We start from the raw sequence: 24434 nt of genomic DNA on the forward strand, positions 1-24434 counted from the left end.
TCTATAAGGATATGTTTATTGACTTTCTCATTATAAAATTTATCCCAACATATTTCAAAGAACACATCATATATCAATGTCACTACAAAAGCCACCACAACCACCCTCATTCTAATTAAAAATTATTGAAATATTTGGTGATAATTGTTGATTCTCTAATTAGAGCTCAGGAGGAGCTGCCAGGACTAACTGGCAGTGAGAGGAGAGAGCCCATTATACCCAGAAAGGGTGAGTCTTCACATCCAGAACTGAAGTGAGTACCTCCTTTCCATCAGAAAATACATAATACTTTGCACAGACCCTAGCAAGCTCAGCAAAGGTCCAGCATCTCTTATCATTTATCAATTGAGGAATATAGAGTTTATCTTTATTTTGAGTTTTCTTCACAAAATAAATTTTTGTTCTCTGATGTTCTGGGTCCCAGGCTCTGAGGACAACAATGCAAAAATCCTTAGGAAAGTTCAGGCTCCACTTATTGACCCATCTCTGCACACAGCCTTTAAAATAATGGACTTTTCAGTTTGAAGAAGTCCTTGATTAGTTAATTTCAGGGGAATCTGTAATGTATAGACAAGCACATGGAGAAGCAATGAATGAAACACCAGGAACCGAAGCAGCAAAGTAGAGAAGATACATTAAGCCCAGTGATGCTCCAGAAACAAAAAAACTATTTTTAGTATCATGTACTTTGAATTTGTCCTAATCATTCTCTAAGGTGTGTCATGATTGGATAGTAAAATTATTCATTTATCTGAAAAATTATTTCATAAACATTTATACTGTACAAGGCCTGAGATAGGCAGGTTTTGTAAGTTCTGGTGAGGAGAACTTTCCTCAAAAATCAGAACCCTGTGGTCACCACACCTCATGACTATGCACAGGGTCTCTCCAGGAGACATGGAGCTGAATCTACACTGTGCTTAAGTTCACAGTTCATACATACACATGTCACACTAATCTTCATTGAGCCCATATGTTTTTTACACTTTGGTCTTCATAAAGCCATAGATTTGGAGCCCCCATGGTGAAGAACTCTAAATCTCAAAGATGGTGTAAAAGAAACTCACTGAACTATAGATCTAAGAATTAAATAATGAATGAACATATATTTTTCTGTGACTCAGCCCCTCTATTTCGAAAAACATCTTCAAATAAAACATTATGTATATGAAAAGGTACTGACCTGTGTTTCCTTACAAGTTTGGAAGAAAAAGGTCTGCATTACTTTGACAAGAGTAAGTTTTATATTCATGAGAGCAAACCTCATGTTAATGCAGTTTCGGGGTCCATTTCCAAAGGGCATGTGAATGTAAGGATTGATGCTGTCCTTGTTATTCTTACTGAACCTGGTTCCACAATAGATGAGAAGTCAAAGAAATATTAAAACCACAACAGTTACTTGTTTCAGTTTGTGCCTTAGACACCCCCAAACAATAGTGTAAAAAATGATTTCATGGGCTTGTCATTGAAATACAGCTGTGGTTTTGCTCTGAGAATTATTAAGCTATGGAGTTTTTCTACCTTTCTCTTCCTTAGCCTATATAGTTTTCCACATTTCTTCTCCTTAGCCTACAGGACCTTTCAGTCTTTTTGAGATGAGATAAATGCTGTTTCAAAGGAAATCATGGTAAATTGAGACATTAAAGAAAACAAAACACACATAAAATATAAAAAGTATGAGAGTGAATACATACAATGAAATGAGATAGTGATTATGTCAGTTATGGCACATGATATAAAATTTGAAAACACATAAACACAGACACACACACACACATGCACGCACATGCATATACACAAACAGAGTCATGGTGCCATATCTGAGGATAATTAGTTTTAGCATAGGAATAAACAAAAATCCTGGGTGATCAAGTCTCTTATAAAAATAATGGGAACATACTTGTATAACCTATGCATATCCTGAAATATATTTTAAATCATCTCTGGATTGCTTATAATAACTAATAATATTTAAATGCTACATAAATACTTATTGTATTACACTGTTTAGAGAAAACTGACAAGAAAAAACATTTATAAGTTAGTTGAAAGTATAGATGCAAAAACCATACATACACGCTGAGCATGGCACACACCTGTAATCCCAGCATCTTGAGAGGTGGAGACAGCAGGATCCCAAGTTAAAAGCCAGCTTCACCAATTTAGTGAGGTCCTAAACATCTCAGCGAAACCCTGCCTGTAATAAAATACAAAATAGGGCTACAGATGTGGCTCAGTGGTGGACCACCCACGAGTTCAACTCCTGGTACCTTGCAAAAAAAAATCATACATTCAGAGGTTCAATGTATATATTATCAGGTGCTAGCAAAAATCAAATATGATACAATCTAGTTTAGCAAAAATATCTACATATGCCTAGAAATATGTTTATGAGAACATGATCATATTATTAATTCATGATTATTTAAAGAATTTAACAAGCTAAAAAGTTTCTTCTCAGCAAAAGAAACAATTTGTGAGGTGAATAAAGAGACTACACCTTGGGAGCAAATTTTTACCCCTCACACATTAGATAGAACATCAATCTCTAGGGTATATAAAGAACTCAAAAGTGAAGCACCAAAAAAACCCAAATAATCCAATCAATAAATGGGCCAAGAACCTTAACAGACACTTCTCAGAAGAGGATATACAATCAATCAACAAATATATGAAAAAATGCTCATCATCTCTAGCAATTAGAGAAATGCAAATCAAAACTACTCTAAGATATCATCTCACTCCAGTCAGAATGGCAACTATTATGATGCCATTATAACTGTTGGCAAGGATGTAGGCGAAAAAGTACACTCATACATTGCTGGTGGGACTGTAAATTGGTGCATCCAATATGGAAAGCAGAATGGAGATTCCTTGTAAATCTGGGAATGGAATCACTATTTGACCAAGATATCCCTCTCCTTGGTTTATACCTAAAAGGTATAAACATGCTACAGGGACACAGCCACATCAATGTTTATAGCAGCACAATTCACAATAGATAAATTGTGGAGCCAACCTGGATGCCCTTCAGTAGATGAATGGATTAAAAAATGTGGCATATATACACAATGGAATTTTACTCAGTATTAAAAGAGAATAAAATCAAGGCATTTTCAGGTAAATGGATGGTGCTGGAGAAGATAATGCTAAGTGAACTTAGCTAACTCCAAAAAAACAAATGCTGAATGTTTTCTCTGATATAAGGAGGCTGACTCATAGTGGGGTAGGGAGGGGTAGCATGGGAGGAATAAACAAACTCTAGATAGGGCAGAGGGGTGGAAGGGGAAGGGAGGAGGCAGGGGATTAGCAAGGATGGTGAAATGTGATGGACATCATTATCTACAGTACAGATATGAAAACATAAATTGGTGCAAATTACTTTATATACAAACAGAGATATAAGAAATTGTGTTACATATGTGTACTAAAAATTTTAATGCATTTCATTGTCATTTATTTTTAAAAACGCAATTTAAATTTTTTTTAAAGAATTTAGGATAGTGAATGGACATAGCATTCATTTTGTTCCTTGACACAAATTCATATCATTTTGCAAGAAAGTGTTATATTTATAACAATAAAACTGCTTAAAATACAAAGAAATATATGAAAATAATTACATAGCTACTTATTTGTCATCTATGATAAGAAATACAAAGACATGCTTGGACAACCCTAGCCCAGGGTGGTTCCCTTTCCCAGAGGCCCTGTACCTTTCAGGGCAGAACTCCTCAGGCTCTGGCCAGTGCTGTGGGTTTCGATGAAGAACAAAGCTTGATATCATCACCACTGTCCCCTTCCTAATGGACACTCCATTGATTCAACATCTTTCTTACAGACCCTCTCAAGTCTGCCAGCAATTGGGTACAACCTGAGAGTTTCATTCACCACCATGTCCAAGTACTCCATCTGTAACACGGTATCATAGGTAGCAGATGCCTGAAGAGAAAAAAAAAGAGATTTTTGAAAATTCATGTTTGGAACTAACTGTAAACTCAATCTACATAGTTATATTAAAGTGTTAGGAGGTCCGAAGAATAACAGAATGGTGAAGAAGAGTATTGATTACAATTGACTAAGCATTGTAATAACAATAATGTCCATTTGACAATCATGTCCATGGCTCATTGAGAAGTGCAGAGTAGTTATGAACATAAGAGGCCTATGGAACAATCCCAAATTCAGTGTATAATATCCTCAGCATCATCATGTACAATTTTTCCTCATGTGAGGAAAAGTAACTAATAGAATATGACAATTACACTCAGGCAAAATATGTGAAAGTCACTGTTACCTTTCTCTAAAAAAGTCACATGCCTATTTAAAGGAAATAGAAAAGAGGAAATAACCCATTATATATCAGTTTTTTCTTGAATAATTCTGCTTTGAATATATATATAACTTAGAGATAACACTACATCATTTAAAAAATGTTGGGAGAAACTGGTAACTTCCATCCCAGTACCACCAAAAGAAGGCTAAGATTCGATGGCACCATGTCAAACAATTTCAGTTTCATAGGACACTCTAAGGAGGATAGAAAGTCACTCTCACCCCCACCCCTTGATGCTGGACCAGTCTCCTGGTTGTTCTTCAGGGCTTTATTGTGAGCTCTGAAGAAGAGGCTTTGTGCCCACTTCACTGCCAAACCAGCCATGTCAGCCCCAGAGACCAGGTGTCTTCATATTCAATAGACTCAATAGACTTCCTGTTTAAGCAGAGGACAGCAGGCACAACATGTGGCTAATGCCTGGTATGACATTGGAGAGGATACAAGGTAGAAGTAAAGAGTTTGTCTCAGGAGTCCGAAAACCTGACTCATCCCCTGGATGCTTCTCTCTAATACATGACTAGAGTGTGAAGTTGTGTGGAGCAGAGCAGAGCTGGCCTGCCCACCAAGACTAGGCTCACTCAGCAGACAGCCAGGCAGGAGCTCATGCCACAGATCAGCAGAGCCAATGATCTGGACACTTGAGTGACACATGCTTACACTTCCTAGGTGTCATCAGAGTAACTGGTAATGGATACAACTGAAACTACACTCTTTTAAAAATTTCTTGTAGTTTTGGCAATAGAATTTTCCCCAAAATACTGTTTTCTCCCTCATTTGTCTCTTCAGATCCTTTCCAAATAGAGCTGGTGAAAAGAATCAGTGTATATATTTTGGCCAAAGCCTCCTAGAAAGTGACGAGGAGGGAGTCTTGTTGAATCTCCACCTCTCTCCTCCCTCTCCAGGTACCATCTTCTAACCTTATTGGGCAAAGCCACATCAATCTCCGGCTGCAGTTTGGTCTGTGCATCAGGATGGTTGGCCAGTTCATAGAAAATAAAGGAACAAGCACTGCTAATGGTCTCATAGCCAGCAAAAATGAAGATAATTGATTGAGCCACAAGCTCCAGATCAGACAGGGCTAATGGAAGAGAAAACACAACTTAGGTAAATCCAGCAAATCACAACATCAGAAGTTTAGATGAAGAGAAATCCCATTAAAACCCACAGATCACTAGGCAGGACCATGGAAAAGCAATTCAGAGGCATTCTCAGAGTGGTTTTTCATTTCCTTGTCTATCTGATATGGGAGACAAAGGAAAACTTTTTTTAATCCAGTTTTTCTGAGGTCTATACCACTCTTGGACTTGGCTACTAACTGTGCCATTCTCAGCACCACCAAAGATAGGTAAGCAGGAAGTGTGAATCAGGCGGTATAGATTCAAACTATACCAGATTTCAAACTATATTAAAGAGCAATAGTGACAAAAACAGCATGGTACTGGTACCAAAACAGGCGGGTGGACCAATGGTACAGAATAGAGGACACAGAAACCAACCCACAAAACTACAACTTTCTTATATTTGATAAAGGGGCTAAAATCATGCAATGGAGGAAGGATAGCATCTTCAACAAATGGTGCTGGGAAAACTGGAAATGCATATGGAACAAAATGAAACTGAATCTTTTTATCTCGCCATGCACAAAAGTTAACTCAAAATGGATCAAGGAACTTGATATCAAATCAGAGACACGGCATCTGATAGAAGAAAAAGTTTGCTATGACCTACATACGGTGGGGTCGGGCTCCGAATTCCTCAATAGGACACCCATAGCACAAGCATTAATATCTAGAATCAACAAATGGGACTTACTCAAAATAAAAAGTTTTTTTCTCAGCAAAAGAAACAATGAGAGAGGTAAATAGGGAGCCTACATCCTGTGAACAAATCTTTACTCTTCACACTTCAGATAGAGCCCTAATATCCAGAGTATACAAAGAATTCAAAAAATTAGACAATAAGACAACAAATAACCCAATCAACAAATGGGCCAAGGACCTGAACAAACACTTCTCAGAGGAGGACATACAATCAATCAACAAGTACATGAAAAAATGCTCACTATCTCTAGCAGTCAGAGAAATGCAAATCAAAATCACCCTAAGATACCATCTCACTCCAGTAAGATTGGCAGGCATTAGGAAGTCAAACAACAAGTACTGGTGAAGATGTGGGGAAAAGGGTACACTTGTATATTTTTGGTGGGACTGCAAATTAGTGCAGCCAATTTGGAAAGCAGTATGGAGATTTCTTGGAAAGCTGGGGATGGAACCACCATTTGACCCAGCTATTCCCCTTCTGGGTCTTTTCCCTAGAGACCTAAAAAAGAGCATGCTACAGGGACACAGCTACATCAATGTTCATAGCAGCACAATTCACAATAGCAAGACTGTGGAAACAACCTAGATGCCCTTCAATAGATGAATGGATAAAAAAATGTGGCATTTATACACAATGGAGTATTACTCTGCATTAAAAAATAACAAAATCATAGAATTTGGAGGGAAATGGAAGGCATTAGAGCAGATTATGCTAAGTGAAGCTAGCCAATCCCTAAAAAACAAATGCCAAATGTCTTCTTTGATATAAGGAGAGTAAGTAAGAACAGAGTAGGGAAGAAGAGCATGAAAAGAAGACTAGCATTAAACAGGGATTAGAGGTGGGAGGGAAAGGGAGAGAGAAGGGAAATTGCATGGAAATGGAAGGAGACCCAAAGGGGTTTACAAAATTATATACAAGAGGAAGTGAGGGGAAAGGGATAAATAATACAAGGGAGAGGAATGAGAGAAGTGGGGTAGAGAGAGAAGTGGGGAGGGGAGGGGAGGGGAGGAGGGATAGTAGAGGATAGGAAGGCAGCAGAATACAACAGACATGAGTATGGCAATATTTAAATCAATGGAAATGTAACTGGTGTGATTCTGCAATCTGTATATAAGGTAAAAATTTGAGTTCATAACCCACTTGAATCAAAGTGTGAAATATGATATGTCAAGAACTATGTAATGTTTTGAACAACCAACAATATAAAAAAGAAAAATAAATAAATAAAAATGAATTTAAAAAAAGAAAGACAAGAAAAAAACAGAACTGCAATGGGAGTATTTGAGTATTACAGAAATAAGCAATAAATTAGAAAAAAAAATTTTGAATGAGAGAGAAAAATAGTTTATATCCTGGATATGAGTAGATACAGAAATATTTCTTTCCTCTGTTGCATGTAGAAGTATTTCATGTTAATAATGTTTTCTACTGAGAGTATCTAAAAGCAAAAATCCACAAGATGATGACAAATTTTGATTTCTAAATTCCATTAATTGTGAAAACAAAAACAAAAAACAAAGCTGTCACGAGAAACAGAGCAGAAACCTAGAATATCTTAAATCAGAAAGGAAGAAAATACTTAGAAAATAAATGATAAGGGCATAGAATACACTGTATGCTACTATAATGTGGATACATGTCATAGAATGTACAAGACCAAGAGCAAACCCTAAGGAAATCTATGAACTGTGAATGGTAGACGTGTCTCAATATAGGTTCCTGGACTGTGATAAATATAACTCTCTGGTGGTGGATATTAGGAGTGAAGCAGTGTATTCCTGACTACATGGAAAACCTCTATGTTTTCAGTTCAATATTGCTATGGATAAAATAAACAGAAGCTACCTTTAAAACAACCATTAAAAAGATGACAAGAATAATAGAGGACTCAGGAGCCTACATGAAAGGAATCCAATGGACAAATATGGGGGAATTGAGCATCAAAATAAAAATAGTAAGAAAAGAAGTTGAATAAAAATTACCATGCTAGTGAAAGAAATAGTTTATATCAGCTTCAACATTTGAACATGGCTCTAGGTGTGCTTCTCTAGAAAGTTCCTCAGGCTACTGTATATGATATCCAAGCATGCACTTTCTGCAACTAGGTAGAAACGCTTTTCTTCCTGGAAAATCTCCTGCACATTTCCAGAACAATTCTTCCCTCTGAGTTTTTCCATCAGTAGATGAGGTAGCAACCTTGTTTACCTTTATGAGACTCCACATCTTTGGAATTCTGCGAATTTATTATAAGCTGAAGAAAATCCACCCGATGCTAGAAACATAGAGATTTCAAAGATAAAAGATCAATTATGAAGTCAGAAATAAATTAATAGTGCAGAAGTAATCTTCCCTTCTGAGACCATGACTTCTTTAAGTACAGAAGTCCAGCTGGAGTTTCCTAAGTCATCAGTGAAGAAAAACATCCATATACAAACTGAAGAGTAGGATGTTTCCCTGAGTGAAAACTGGCTGTGGTGTCCAATAGCTACTGGCCTTTGCTCTCCCTACTTGTGAGCTCCTGTAGATTCTGAACATAGCCTCATGGCCAGAGAGTGGCTGGCTTTGTCTCCTGTTACATTTGTTTGCTTAGGGAGAAGTCCTGGACTTCAATATTTTGTTTTACTACCTTAATTCTTCATCAAAGATGCCATAGATTAATCTCCTGATATTTTTAGAACTCATCATCAGATTTTGGGCAAGCATCTTGGAAGATTCCACCATGCTTGAAGGTATGAACGTTGTACTGACTGACACCTGGAGGGCCCATCCTGGCTCCCTGGCCTGCCCACATCCTTGTGCTGGTCTTTGTACATGAGGCAAAACCTTCACCTAAAAAAACCCCATGCCTGCTCTATGAGGGTCCAGACAGTGCCAGCTACCCTGAGGATGCCTTCTGTGGAGACTTTGTAAAGTGAGAGGTTTGGAAATGCAATGATTCTTGACCATATAAAATTTGATGAAATTATAGCACCAGGAAAATGTTTATGTTGAAATTTTATCTATTGAAGAGAAGGGATATGATAAAACATTTTTCCTCTATTTAAAAAAATAATTTCAAATGATATATAAGAACATTAAGCTATACACATATTAACAAGGTACCTGATTATTTTGATATATGTATATGCTATTTGATGTTTATGTCAGTTTAGAAACATCTTTAATTGCATTTATCATTTCCTGCTGGTGGATGTTTTCAAAATCTATTAGGCTCAATTAATAAGAACAATTTTAACATAGTGCTGCAATAAACATGGGAGTGCAGATGTCTCTTTGACATACTGATTTCATTTCCCGTGGTTATACACCTAGTAGTGAGATTGCTGGATTATACAGTGGGTCTGCATTTGATTTCTGAGGGTCCTCCTTACAGTTTTCCATAAAGGCTACCCTAATTTGCATTCTAGCCAACAATGTATAAGGACTCCTTTTTTTTTTTTTTTTAGAGATTTTGGGCTTTTTCTATCAGCAATATTTATGCCTTGACAAACTAAATTCCATGCCCATTATTTAATTTTAAGTGCTTTCTCTCTGATTCATTATTTTTTCAGTATTTGGAATATATAATTTTCTTTATTTAAGTCTTTTTTATTAGTTCTTTTTAGTTATATGAGAGTAGAGTCTATTTTGACATAATTATAAAAGCATGGAATACATCTTACTCTAATTTAGTTCCCTCCCTGATTCATTCTTGTATCTCAATTACCAGATACTAAATTCTTTATTCTTCCCAAATGAGAACCCTCTACTATTCTCAACCAAGAGTTCTTCATCTACCTTTTAAAAATATACAAAGAAGTATGGAAGTCTTACACCCACAGGCATATAAATTATCAAAAATGAACCTCCTCTGTAACCACCACCGGATTTTACCTGTTGTTTCTCTTGAAGGCGACTTTCTTTCATTCTCTTTATAGCTTTCTTTAAAAAAATTGTGATTTTTTGGAAACAGAGAGATATTCATTGCCTCATAAATTTGAGTAAGGAATGGAAATATTACTCTAGGGGAAAGAAAAAACAAAGAACACTTCAGAGAAAAATGTAAAGTTTACCTGGAGCAATTACATCTTTTCTACCTATCAGAAAAGTGGAAGTCACAAGGGTTCCTAAAGAGAAACTGTTCGTGATAGGACCACTGATTGGGCTCCAGGCCACTGGTGGAGCAAGAGGATGTCATATATACGGCCACCACCAAACCAGTGAGATCAGTGGCCCCTTCTGCCTCTGTGGAGTGACCAAAGGAGCAAGATGAAAACTCTGACCACTTTCCCCTTCATGTACTGTAATAGAGTGTCTTTGGATAAACCTAGGCTTTAGTCTGAGGCTCCAGTTAATCATGCTCTTCAAGAAAGAGCAGTCAGGATGGGACCAACAGAACATGTGTTCCTTGAGCACCACAGGAGGAATCCAGAAGGCATTATTAGAAAGAAAATTGGGAAACTCATAGTATGAGCAAATTGATCAATATATTCCTGAATAAACACTGAATGAAAGAAGAAATAGAGTGAAATAGATAAAGTATTGAAAGGAAAAAAGGAGGCATAATATATGAAACTTATAAAATGGAGAAAAAGCCATCATTGCTCAGAGGGAAATTCTTATCTATTAAATAAAAACAAATATCACAAATGAATGATCAAACTTTACATAATAAATCATGAAAAAAAGAATACAACAGTCACTAATAGGGCATTATGGAAAAATGTGGATATGTAACCGATGTGATTCTGCAACTTGTATTTGGGGTAAAAATGGGTGTTCACAACCCACTTGAATCAAATGTATAAAAGATGATATGTCATGGATTCTGTAATGTTTTGAACAACCAATAAAAATAAATAAATAAAATAAAAAACAACAAAAAAAGAAATGCAATTCTTTAAAAAAAAAAAATTCACAAAATAATAGCTACACTGACCCAGAAATAGAAAGGCTACAGTTAGTAGCATTCAAAATGAAAACTGGGGAAATACTGACATTATAAACATAGAAAGAATTATAAAGATTTTGTAACAATCAGATTATTATAACAATTATACAAATTACATAAATGAAATAGAAAAATTTCTAAAAAGACACAAACAACAGAAACTAACTCATAAAGTAATACAAAATATATATTGACATACATCCTGTGATGAGACTAAATTAGAAATTAGAAACTTTTCTACAAAGTGAAGCTCAGGTCCAGATGTTCCAAGGACAATTCTACCAAACATTAAAAGAACTAATACCAATTCTTTACCTCTTTACAAACATTCATAGAAATACCTAGTATTTTCTAAGTATAGAATATAGTGAACACTTGTAAAAGATCCTAAAATGCCCGTGTTAACCTAATCCTAAGACTTAACACAAAGATAACACAGAAGAACTACAAACTAATATATCTTATAATTATGGATGCAAAAACTCAACAAAATAATTTGTTATTCTTCTCTCTCTCTCTCTCTCTCTCTCTCTCTCTCTCTCTCTCTCTCTCCCACTTATCTATCTCCCCAGTCTCTTTCTCTCTTTTCTCCTGCTACTAGCTAACATCTTTTGATTCCTCTTTTATGCTTCCTAAGATCTAATAACTCTATATCCTCACCTCCTACTTCCTTAACATCTCATCCTAAACCCACCCCCCCATTCTCTCTTTGCCCACCATTATTAACTATAGGTCCTTTTGCAACCTACTGTTTACATTGTTAATAATAATCAAACTCACCATTTCTGTCTGTTGTGACAAAACTGTAAACATCTCAATAGAAGCTCTTTGGTTTAATTAAGCCTGAATTTTATTTTGCATTGGGATATGTTAATATTGATCTCCTCCTTAAAGGAGAGGTCATGGAATTCTGCAGGGACACTATAAGTCTATTCATATAAACTGTAATACCTTAGATATACACTGCTAAAGGAAAAGACACAAAAACAATGTGAAAAAACAAGGGAAGAAAGTGCCCCAAAGAAACCAAGATACATTACTAGAACCAATGGCCAGCATAGCAGAAGATATGTCCAAGAGAAGTTCAGGAAGTATGTAATTAAAATGTTCTGTGAATTAAAGGATGATATAAGAAAGCAAACACAGGCAACAAAAGGTCATTTCAATAAAGAGCTACACAGCCAAATACAGGAAACAAAAGATTACTTCATAAAGCAATAGAGATTCTAAAAAAAGGAAAAGAAATCATTGAAATGAAGGAAACAATAAAGCAAATTAAAAACTCCATAGAAATCATCACCAACAGACTAGATCACTTTAAAGATAGGACCTCAGACAATAAAGACAAAATATATAATTTTGAAAGTAAAGTTGACCACACAGTGAAGATTGTAAGAAACCATGAGCAGAACATTCATGAATTATGAAAAGGCCAAATGTAAAAATTATTGAGATAGAAGAAGGCATAGAGTTCCAAAACAAAGGAATGAACAGTTTATTCAATAAAATAATATCAGTAACTTTTCCAAACCTGAATAATGAATTGGACAATCAAATACAAAAGGCTTACAGGACATCAAGTGTTCAAAATCATGACAGATTCTACACCAAGGCACATAACAATGAAAATGCCTAACATACAGAATAAGGAAAGAAATTTAAAAGCCACAAGAGAAAGGAATCAGGTTACATATAGGAGGAAATCAATTAGAATATCTGCAGATTTCTAAACCCAGACCTTCAAAGCTAGAGGGTCCAGGAACAATATATACCAAACTCTGAAAGAAAATGGATGCCAATGAAGAATCTTACATCCAGCAAAATTAAGCTTTAGATTTCATGATAAAGTGAAAACCTTCCATAATAAACAAAAATTGAAAGAATTTAAAACTAGAAAGCCTGGACTACAAAATACATCCTTAGCAAAATATTTCATAAAGCAAAAATGAAAAACAACCATGAAAATCAGCAAAGGGAGGAAGTACACTAAAGGAAAAGACAATCAAAGGAGAAACCAAGTCAAGTTAAAAACCAAAATTAAGCAAAATGACTGGAAATATGAACCATGTTTCAATAATAACCCTGAATGTTAATGGCCTAAACTCATCAATCAAAAGACATAGACTGGCAGATTGGATTTTTTACAAAACCAACAATATGCTGGCTTCAAGAGACTTATCTCATAGGAAAAGACAACCACAAACTGAAGGTGAAAGGTTGGGAATAAATATACTACTCACATTGACTGTGTAAATAAGCACAGGTTTCCATCCTCATATCAAATAAAGTAGACATCAAGACAATGTTAATCATAAGGAATAAAGAAGGACATTTTATACTGCTTAAAGAAACCATTTATCAACAAGATTGAATGAAATAAACAAGAAATAACAATTGTAAATACTTAAGCACCAAACAATGAATTATGGGCTAACAAGAAAAGGACAAATGTAATGGCCATCTACATTCTTCAAACTCTTCTTAATTTCAAGAGTAAAATAGACCACAATACAATAATACTGGGTGACTTTAACACAACACATTCACCACTAGATAGATCTTCCAAAAAAAAGCTAAATAAAGAAACTATAAAAATAAATAATACAATCAATAACTTAGACTTAACAGACATACAAAATTACAAGAATAAAATAAAAAAAAACAGACACACAGAAAATATTTCACCATCAGTGAGTGAATACACTTTCTTCTCAGCAGCACATGGATCCTTCTCTAAAATAGGCCATATATTATGTCACAAAGCAACTCTTAGCAAGTACAAATAGAGATACTACCCTGAATGCCATAAGATTATAATGGAATGAAATTAGAGATTATTGATAAAATGAAAAACAGAAGCTACTCCAACACATGGAGACTAAATAATATGCTACTTAATGAGCAGGAGATAGCAGAAATCATCAGAGAGGAGATTAAAAAATTTTTAGACGTAAATGAGACCAATGATACAACATATTGAAATCTCTGGAATACTATAAAGATGGTACTAAGAGGAAAGTTAATTACATGGAGTTCATTTTTTTAAAGAAGAAAAAGTCAATAAATAAAGGACCTAAAATTGCATCTCAAAGCCCCCCAAAAGAGAACAATCAACACCAAAAGTAGTAGAAGACAGGGAATAATTAAAATCAGAGCTGAAATCAATGAAACTGAAACAACAGAAACAATTGAAAAAATTGGCAAAACAAAAAGTTTGTTTTTTGAAAACATAAATAAAATTCATAAACCCTTAGCCACACTAATACAGAGAGAGAAAACTTATATTACTAAAATATGTGATAAAAAGAAAATATCATGATGGATACATCTGAAATACAGAAGGTAATTAAAAACTATTTAAAAATTTACACTCCAATTAAATAGAAAATAACAAAGACATGGACAAATTTCTAGAGACATGATCTATCCCAATCGAATCAAGCTAATATACACAAGTTAAACAAATCAATTTCAAGCAAGTAAATAGAAGACACCATCAAAAGCCTACATACAAAGAAGAGCTCAACCAGTCAGGGTGGGTGGGGGGTCATCTGAGGAATGAAGGAACTTTGGATAGGGCAAGGGAAATGGAGGGGAGATGGGTGTAGGATTGATGGTGAAATAAGATTGACATCATTACCCTAGGAACATGTATGATGACACAAATGGTGTGAATCTACTTCATCTACAAGTACAGAAGTGAAAAGTTGTGCTCCCTTTGTGTTTTATGTAGTGGAATGCATTCTGCTGTCATCTATAATTCATTAGAACAAATAAATAAATATTTTTTTAAATAAAGTACTCACACATGCTTCAGGATGGAAGAATTTGAAAGTACAATGATAAATGAAAAAAGTCAGACATACAAAGCCACATATTGTAGGATTCATTAATACAAAATTCACAGGGGCTGGGGATGTGGCTCAAGCGGTAATGTGCTCACCTGGCATGCAGAGGGTGCTGGATTTGATCCTCAGTACCACATAAAATAAAGATGTTGTCCACTGAAAATTAAAACATAAATATTTAAAAATTCTCTCTCTCTCTCTCTCTCTCTCTCTCTCTCTCTCTCTCTCTCTCTCTCTCTCTCTCTCTCTCTCTCTATCTCTATCTCTTGAAAAAAAAGAAAATTAAATTAACAGTATCAGCAAATCTTTAGTCAGAAAATAGATCCATGGTTGCTTAGGCTTAGGGAATAGAGAGTTGATAATGAAATGGTAGCCTGCTTCTGAGTTGACAAATGGTCACTAGTGATGAATGAGTATATCTTTGTACTAAAAACAATTTAATTGTATAATTAAGTGGGGTAATTAAAAGATTATTAATTATGTATCAATTATGATCTTATTTAAGTAAAGAAAGGGAACAAATAACATGGTATTCCACATACTTATTGAGAAGCAAAGGGTCAAAGAAATTAAATTTTAAGAGCTTCTTGACTTTCTTTACAAAGGGATCTTGTGGGTTGTTGAGGGAATCGATGTTCACTCCAAATGATGTAGCAGTGCTCACATTCAAGCTGTAGGCCCCAAAAATGCTGAATAGAGAAAGATATAATATGAAAAGATAAAACCAGTGCCTCTTCCCAATCTTTCCACTACACATGCAGCAAGAATTAGGAGTAAGTTCACATACCCAGGCAAGACAAGCAGAGAGCCACACACTCACAGTTATCTGCTAAACTATCAGATGACTCCATGATCCCTTCACACATACTATGAGGCCTTTATGAGTTTCAAATTAGGTATTGCCCTTGTTCCAGGAGTGATGGGTACAGTGAGGTGAGTTAGACTCACCTCTGAACTCAAGAAGCTTACCCACACCAGAATAAGATCCATAATCAGACACACTACAGTAGCACAAATAGAATGTGAATAATGATAGTTGTATACAAACTGAGCTTCATCAGGACAAGGGAGGAATAACTAAGTCTTCCTAGAGGACTCACGAAAGGTGATCTTGACCTTGTCTTCTAGTATATCCAAAGTCACAAATATTTGCAGCCAAACAAACCTTGGCAAATACAGGAGAGATCCTTTCTCCCCCAGCTGCCCTGTCTCCTTCTGGGAGCAGCATCTTCTTGGATGAACAGTTGGAGTTGTGACTCCAAACTCTTGCTTTGTCTGCTCATTGCACTAGCTCAACATTTGAAATTCAGTTCTGTGGCAGGCAGTTGGAGGGGCTCCTGCTTGAGCTTGGAATGCCAGAGCTGCCCTTTTACTTCCTCTTTCAAATTGATAAACTTTCCCTTCTCTGATTACAGTCTTATGTTTTTCACCAACACATCTCCATACTGGTTAATGATGGGGAACATCTACACACAAAACACAAGATCACCCATAGTTAAGTAAGGAGACTCAGTCCCCGACGCTATAGCTTTCCCAGGATGAAGAAGTATGAGGCATTTATAATGAATCTCACTATATCTCTTCTAAAACATAATGACAGAAGAATATTTTTAGGAAGTTCAAATTCAGAGGACTATCCGTTTGAAAGGGACTACTATCTCTCTCACTTTCTACCCATACCCAGATTAAGCCTTTAAGTTTCCTATGAAAAGCCTTCCTATTTTATTACCTCCTTGAGTTTTCCACTGTTGAAGATTGGAGACAGCAGTGTTCTTATTCTCTTCTATTCTTCATCCTCAGATACAGTGATGGCTTTTTTTCATTAATCCCACTGGAACAAAATTCTAAGTCCAAAGAAAAAGAGATTTTGTCTACATAAATGTGGAGGTCTCTACAGTTGCAAAAGTTTGTTAAACAAGTTCTATTTATTTAAAAAAAATGTTTAGTGTGTGATAGTAGAAAGAAAACACCTGGACTTAAGCCAAATGATGTGCAAGATTGACATAAAACCTACTAAAACCAGTGGGGAATGTGATAATAGGAGCAAATGTGACTCCATTTTGATTTACGACTTCATCTTGTAAAACAACCATGCCAAGTAGAAGAGTCATGACTGGGGCAAGATGTTCTTTTCCTTTTGCTATAGAAACTTTTAAGAACATGGAACCACCTAATGGGGTATTGTTTCTGTAACTAGGGTAACAGGGCTCTGTTTCTGTAACTGGGGTGACTGGGCTAACTGTGATTGGTTAGGCTTCCCTCTGCGTGACTGCACTATCCTGCTTCTGTAACCTGGCTTGCTTGCATTGGCTATACTCCCTGAACATCCCTTTTGCAGTTTTCAGACTTATAAGGAGTGCCCTTGCAATTGTTTGGGGCTGATTAGGGGAACAGCTTTATGTTCTGGTCAGCCACCACTAGTGTGCCTCAATAAAGGCTTGATTCAATTATATGTGAGTGGTCTGGAAGTCAGTTTATGAAACCCTGGGATGAAGCTTTAAGTATAACATTTGGGGGTTCGCCCTGGATTTATTTCTTCCTGACCGTCACGGTTAATTTGCATCCAACGATGGGCCATTAGACCTCAGCAGCAGAGTAGAGGGGAGCTCCTGAGAGACACTCCACAGCCTCACTCCAATCCATCCTAGGATGCTCTGAAAAGCCTCCTGCTGGCTGTAAGTTCTGGTGAGTCCACTCTTCTCTGAGGGAAAAGGTCATATTGGATGCAGCTGCTTACACCTTCCCTGGGACAGGACGAGATGTTATCACTGTCTCCCTGGAGGTCTTCCTGTGTGACCTAATCTGTCTGTATCTGGGGCCCACTGGAGGTCTCCCTGGGAGGTCTCATCTGTCTGGGGGCAGGAGGAGACATAGTCTCTGTCCCACTGGAGGCCTCCCTGCAGGGCCTCATCTGTCTGGGGGCAGGGTGAAACATGGTCTCTGCCCCATTAGAGGTCTCCCTGTGTGACCTCAGAGATTGTTGCTTGTCCTGTGTCTGTTCTGCTGTTTGTCATTTCTCCAGTGTCTTCTGCTGTTGGTCATTTGTCCATTGTCAGTTCACTGGCCATTTGTTCTGTTTGCATGGTCTCTGCCCCATTAGAGGTCTCTCTGGGTGACCTCAGCTATTGTTGCTGTCCTGTGTCTGTTTGGCTGTTCGTCATTTCTCCAGCGTCTTCTTGCTGTTTGTCATTTGTCCCGTGTCTGTTCACTGGCAGTTTGTCCTGTTTGTCTATCTGAGTGTTGTGCATGGGCCCTTTTCTTGTTCTCGTAACCGCTCTTCTTTCAACAGGACTCCTTCGCTCCACCGATATCAGAGACAAGGAAGCACTACAGAGATCTCTACCTGGACCCCTTTAACTTGTGTTCTTAACATTTTTTAGGACTTTATCTGTTGGTTGGTTTTTGTTTGCTCCCTTTGTGTCCTGTGTTAATATCTACCTCAGGTGGTTTCTAATGGGAATAAAATGATTAAAATGATTTATCTGTGCTCACTACAGCTTGTATTAAAATGTAAAATGCTGCCAACAGGACTAAAAGAATTGTCAAAAGTAAAAGCTAAGGTAAAAAAAAAATTAGAGATTGTCTTCATTTAGGAACTAGGCCAGGTGGCCAACTGAGTAAATCATGTCAGTTCTTATAGAGGACAGATTAAAACTAAAGTGCTTTATAAAACTATTATTCCTAAATTATGTAATAAAAATCATTATTTTGTCTAGAAATTTGGCTTTTGTCTCTCAGTATTTGCAAGCATGAATAACTTCCAACTCTTAAAAAATTGTCTAAATATTTTTCAATGTCAGGCTAAAAGTTGGTGGCCACTATCCAAGAAACCAAAAAAATCAGTTTAAAATGAGACCCAAACCTGGGGGACTCTCCCAAGGAGATCAATGGAGATGCATCTTTGGGAAGGTCCTCCAAAAAAAAAAAAAATAAGCCCCCTTCATTGGTCTATGTTCCTTCAACTCTTTTCAGTTTTCATGAACAGAACCACCTCAGGAAAAGGTTAGAAAACTTTTAAAATTCTGTATTTGTTAAATTCATAATTTTGATCAAATATGCTTAGGTTAATGTTTTTCTGATTAAACTCTGCTTTATTCTAAGACCAATTTACAAGAGTTAACTCTCAATCTAATAGGTTTATTAAAAATAAGCTACAAAGTTTTTGTTTTTGTTTTGTGTAGGTGCACTGGTGTACTGTCTGTCTACATGTATTTCCATGTCTACATATACTTGGTACAAAAACTTGACATATGAGCTCATAAATTAAAATTTTTAAAAAATGAATCCAAATACTTTTGGTTTATATAATTTAAAAGGTTCAATTTAAATTGGAAAAAATAAATAAATGTACAAATGTCTTCAAAGTTACTAATGCACATTTTTGTTTTTAGATGGTTAAACAGCTGTTAAAATGTAAATGTCTATAAAGTGTCTGATATCCATTGTCTCTAGGATTTTTATTCGACAGAGAAAAAAATGAAAATTAATTACTAATACTATTCAATGCACTTGTCAGATACCTTGTTTTTTAAAAAAAAGATATGTAAATTTCATCTAAACGTATATAAAATTAATCATGGATGTGTTTGTTAGAGACATCTAATTGGTACAAAGTTAGAATGCTAACTGTTAAATATAATATCAAGTACTCTTAACTCCTTAAATTCCATAAGGTAAAATATTTAAGCAATGTTGGTGTTTTCATAAATTGGTAAAGTAAAAAAGAAATTTGAAACTATTTTGTGTTATTATAAAAACAAGGTAACTATGAGTTACAATGTCCCAATAGGTATAATTCTGCATTCAAAGAATCAAGATGTTTCAACTGTATTTCAATTATAGTACTGTAAGTAACAAGTATTTCATCTTATTAAAAGTAATTAATTTATCTAAATTCAAAAATTTATAAGGGTTATTTCAAGTTACAAACAAAAAAAATCAATGGGCTAAAAATTATTAAAAAGTTCTAAATATAATAATATATTTAATAAAAAACATTTCCAGGTAAAAAGTCTTTATGTGGTAAAGTATAATTATAATACATTTAAGTAAACAAAAGGGTCTAATTAAGTAATATAAAGGTCTATAAATTAAAGAAAAATATTAAAAAGTTTATATGTAACTAAGTTGGTTACATATGTAACACAAATAGTCAAAACTATTCAAGGTTGTTCCCTAATGACAAATAATAATGTACTGATCTATTTATATGTTAAATTGATAAAAACTTCTAAAAATATTAATTACATTATGTCTATTAAGGTTTAATCCTCTAGAACAAGTAATCTTAGAGAAATTAAGGTTTGTACATTTATGGCTAAACAACAACTGTTATTTTAAAATATTGTCCTATGGAATTCAAGCTTCCGTTCGCCTGCATCTCCCAGGCAAACAACTGTGACTCAGCACTAAACGATCTCGCTGAAATAACTGGTCGGCCCTTTGGAACCTGTGGAGGTTAACACCAACCGAGCCTTCATAGGCAGTGGCCACAGGATTGAGACAGGGCTTGCGAGAGCAAGTCAAGACCCACACTTGCATTGGTCACCTGGCAAAGAAAACAAACTGTAGCCATTTGCATGGGATACCACCATGGCAGAGAACTGACATCACCGGAATGCTGCGGAAGAGATCACTTCATTGAAACTGTCGGCGACAGGTGTGTAACCCCCTAGCCCTTCTTCTCCACACAGCAGGGAAACCTTAAGGGCCCCTCCCAGCTCTCCTGTGAGCACAATCGTCAGACCAAGGGAATCAGGAGTGGCGAGGGACCCGAGGCGCGAAACCCTTGGCTACTGTTCCCACCAGTGCTGACAACTGAGGGCTCTTGCACCAGCTACCAGGGGGGCATGGCTACTGGAGGGCAAGTAAAATTTTCTGAGGGTTCTCAGCCCCAAGCTCCACAAACTTAGGGTCTGAGGGAATGGCAAATAGAAAGAGTGTGCCCAGTCTTTCAAGAAAATAGGACTCCTGGGAACAGCAGACCTGGCGTGCAGCCAGTATTGTGGTAAGCGTCACCGGTGAGTGGGGCCTCGCTTGAGGAAAAGTGGGGAAGTGACTAGACACAAGAGAAGGCCCTTGGCACTCAGGATTGGAGACCTGCCCAGTCTGGGAAGAAGAGGTTCTGCACAGTGATTGGTTCCCGCCTATTGAGAGGAAAAACTTGGCGTGGTGGGCACAGCTCCACCTACTAAAAGAGAAGTTAATAAAAATATAAGATTGCATTTATTAAAATTTTTTTATTTGAGTTTATTTTTCATTTTCATTTTTTTAATTTTTTTAAAATTTTAAATTATCTTTTTAAATTTTTTTCTTATTTTCTTTTCTATTTTTTTCTTTTGTCTTTTCATTTCTTTTCAACTTCCTTATTCACCCTTCCTTGAATTCTACCTGCTTACTCTCATTCTCTTTAGTGACTTCTTTCCTTCCCTTCTAATACATTTCCTCCCAAGCATCAAATAAATTTATAGGAGTAAACAGTAACTCAGCAGTCAAACAGAACAAGAAGTAACATGAGCAGCATGAAAAAGAAAAAAGAAAAGGAGTACACACAATGCAGGATAGCCTAAATATTCAGGAGGACCTAGAGGCATCAGAAAAATGGACAAATAAAGAAATCAAATAATACCTTAGACAGATGGAATGGAATCTGAAAGAGGATATGAGACAGCAAATTCAAACAGTGAAAGAACACATTGAAAATGAATTACATAAACAGATAAAAAAGAAATAAGCATCTTTATCAGGAGATAGAGATTAGAAAAAAATAAAACAATAATTCTAGAAATGAAGGAAACTATAAACCAAAATAAAAACTCAAATGAGAGTATCACTAACAGAGTGGAGCAAATAGAAAGCAGAACATCAGATAATGAAGAAAAAATGTATCATCTTGAAAAGAGACTAGCCAACTCAGAAAGGCCGGTAAAAAAATCACGAGAAAAACATCCAAGAGATATGGGATAACATAAAATAACAAACTTAAGAGTCATCAGGATAGAGGAAGGTATAGAGGTTCAAACCAAGGGAGTGAGAAACTCGCTGAATGAAATAATTATAGAAAACTTTCCAGAAATAATAAAGAAAACGAATATACAAATTGTTGATGCATACAGGACACCGAACATACAAAATCAGAGTAGACCAACGCCAAGACACATTGTTATGAAGATATCCAATATACAGAACAAAGAGAAAATATTAAAAGCTACAAGAGAAAGGAGGCAGATTACATTCAGGGTTAGACCAATAAGGTTAACAACGCATTTTTCATCACAGACGCTGAAAGCAAGAAGATCCTGGAACAACTTATTTCAAACACTAAAAGCCAATGGATGCCAACCAAGAATTCTGTATCAAGCAATATTAAGCTTCAGGTATGACAATAAAATAAAAATCTTTCATGATAAACAAAAGTTAAAAGAATTTGCAGCCAGAAAACGAGCACTGCAAAGCATCTTGAGCAAAACACTACATGAGAAAGAAATGAAAAACAATAAACAAAACCAACAGTGGGAAGGACCTCAGTAAAGACAGAGGGTGGGGGGAAAGCTAATCATGGAGAAACAAACTAAATTTTTAAAAAAAGATAAATAATCAAACATGGATGGAAGTACAAATCATATATCAATAGTAACTCTAAATGTTAATGGCTTAAACTCTCCAATAGAGCCTCATAGGCTGGTATCATGGATTAAAAAAACAAATCCAACAATATGCTGCCTCCAGGAGACAAATCTAATTGGAAAAGACATACACAGGCTGAAGGTGAAAGGATGGGAAAAAATATACCACACACACGGTGCTTGTAAGCCAGCAGAGGTGGCCATCCTTATATCGAATAAAATCGACTTCAAGACTAAGTTAATCAAAGGGATAAGGAAGGAGATTATATACTGTTAAAAGGAACCATTCACCAACAAGACATAACAATTATCAATATTTATGCACCAAATAAAGGTGCTGCGATGTTCATAAAACAACTTTCCTCAAGTTCAAGAATCAAATAGATCACAACACGAAAATTATGGGTGACAACAACACACCTCTCTCACCATTGGACAGATCTTCCAAACAAAAGTTGAATAAAGAAACTATAGAACTCAATATCACAATCAAAAACCTAGACTTAACTGACATATATAGAATATATCAACCATCATCAAGTGAATATACTTTTTTCTCAGCAGCACATAGATCCTTCTCAAAAATAGACCATATATTATACCATAGGGCAACCCTCCGTAAATATAAAGGGGTAGAGATAATACCATGCATTTTATCTGATCATAATGGAATAAAACTGGAAATCAATGATAAAAGAAGGAAGGAAAAATTCTACATCACATGGAAAATGAACAATATGTTACTGAATGATCAATGAGTTACAGAAGACATAAAGGAGAACATAAAAAAATTCTTAGAAATAAATGAAAATATAGACACAACATATTGGAATCTATGGGACACAATGAAAGCAGTTTTAAGAGGGAAATTCATCACCTGGAGGTCATTCCTCAAAAAAAGAAAAAACCAACAAATAAATGAGCTCACACTTCATCTCAAAGCCCTAGAAAACGAAGAGCAAAACAACAGCAAATTTAGCAGAAGGCAAGAAATAATTAAAATCAGAGCAGAAAACAAAGAAATTGAAACAAAAGAAACTATTGAAAAAACTGACAAAACTAAAAGTTGGTTCTTCAAAAAAATAAATAAGATCGACAGACCCTTAGCCATGCTAACGAAGAGAAGAAGAGAGAGAACTCAAATTACTAACATACGGCATGAAAAAGGCAATATCACAACAGATGCTACAGAAATATAGAAGACAATTAGAAATCATTTTGAAAACCTATATTTCAATAAAAAAGAAGATAGTGAAGACATCGATAAATTTCTTAAGTCATATGATTTGCCCAGACTGAGTCAGGAGGATACACACAATTTGAACAGACCAATATCAATGGATGAAATTGAAGAAGCTATCAAAAGACTACCAACTAAGAAAAGCCAGGACTGGATGGGTATACAGTGGAGTTTTACAAACCTTTAAAGAAGAATTTATACCAATACTTTTCAAGTTATTTCAGGAAATAAAAAAAGAGGGAGCTCTTCCTAATTCATTCTATGAGGCCAACATCACCCTGATTCCTAAACCAGACAAAGATGCCTCAAAGAAAGAAAACTACAGATCAATATCTCTAATGAACCTAGATGCAAAAATCCTCAATAAAATTCTGGTGAATTGGATACAAAAACACATCAAAAAAATTGTGCACCATGATCAACTAGGATTCATCCCTTGGAGGCAAGGATGATTCAATATACGGAAATCAGTAAATGTTATTCACCACATCAATAGACTCAAAGATAAGACCATATGATCATCTCAATAGATGCAGAAAAAACATTCAACAAAGTACAGCATCCCTTTATGTTCAAAACATTAGAAAAACTAGGGATAACAGGAACTTACCTCAACATTGTAAAAGCTATCTAT

The 24434-nt window shown here is 35.7% G+C and overlaps 1 pseudogene; it reads right to left on the reverse strand.

Moving 5' to 3' along the window:
- LOC144373705 (cytochrome P450 3A9-like) lies at window positions 1–20476 on the reverse strand (annotated as a pseudogene).
- Between the last annotated feature and the right edge of the window lie 3958 nt (window positions 20477–24434).

This window comes from Ictidomys tridecemlineatus, unplaced genomic scaffold, assembly GCF_052094955.1.
Source record: "Ictidomys tridecemlineatus isolate mIctTri1 unplaced genomic scaffold, mIctTri1.hap1 Scaffold_46, whole genome shotgun sequence".
Taxonomy (NCBI): Eukaryota; Metazoa; Chordata; class Mammalia; order Rodentia; family Sciuridae; genus Ictidomys; species Ictidomys tridecemlineatus.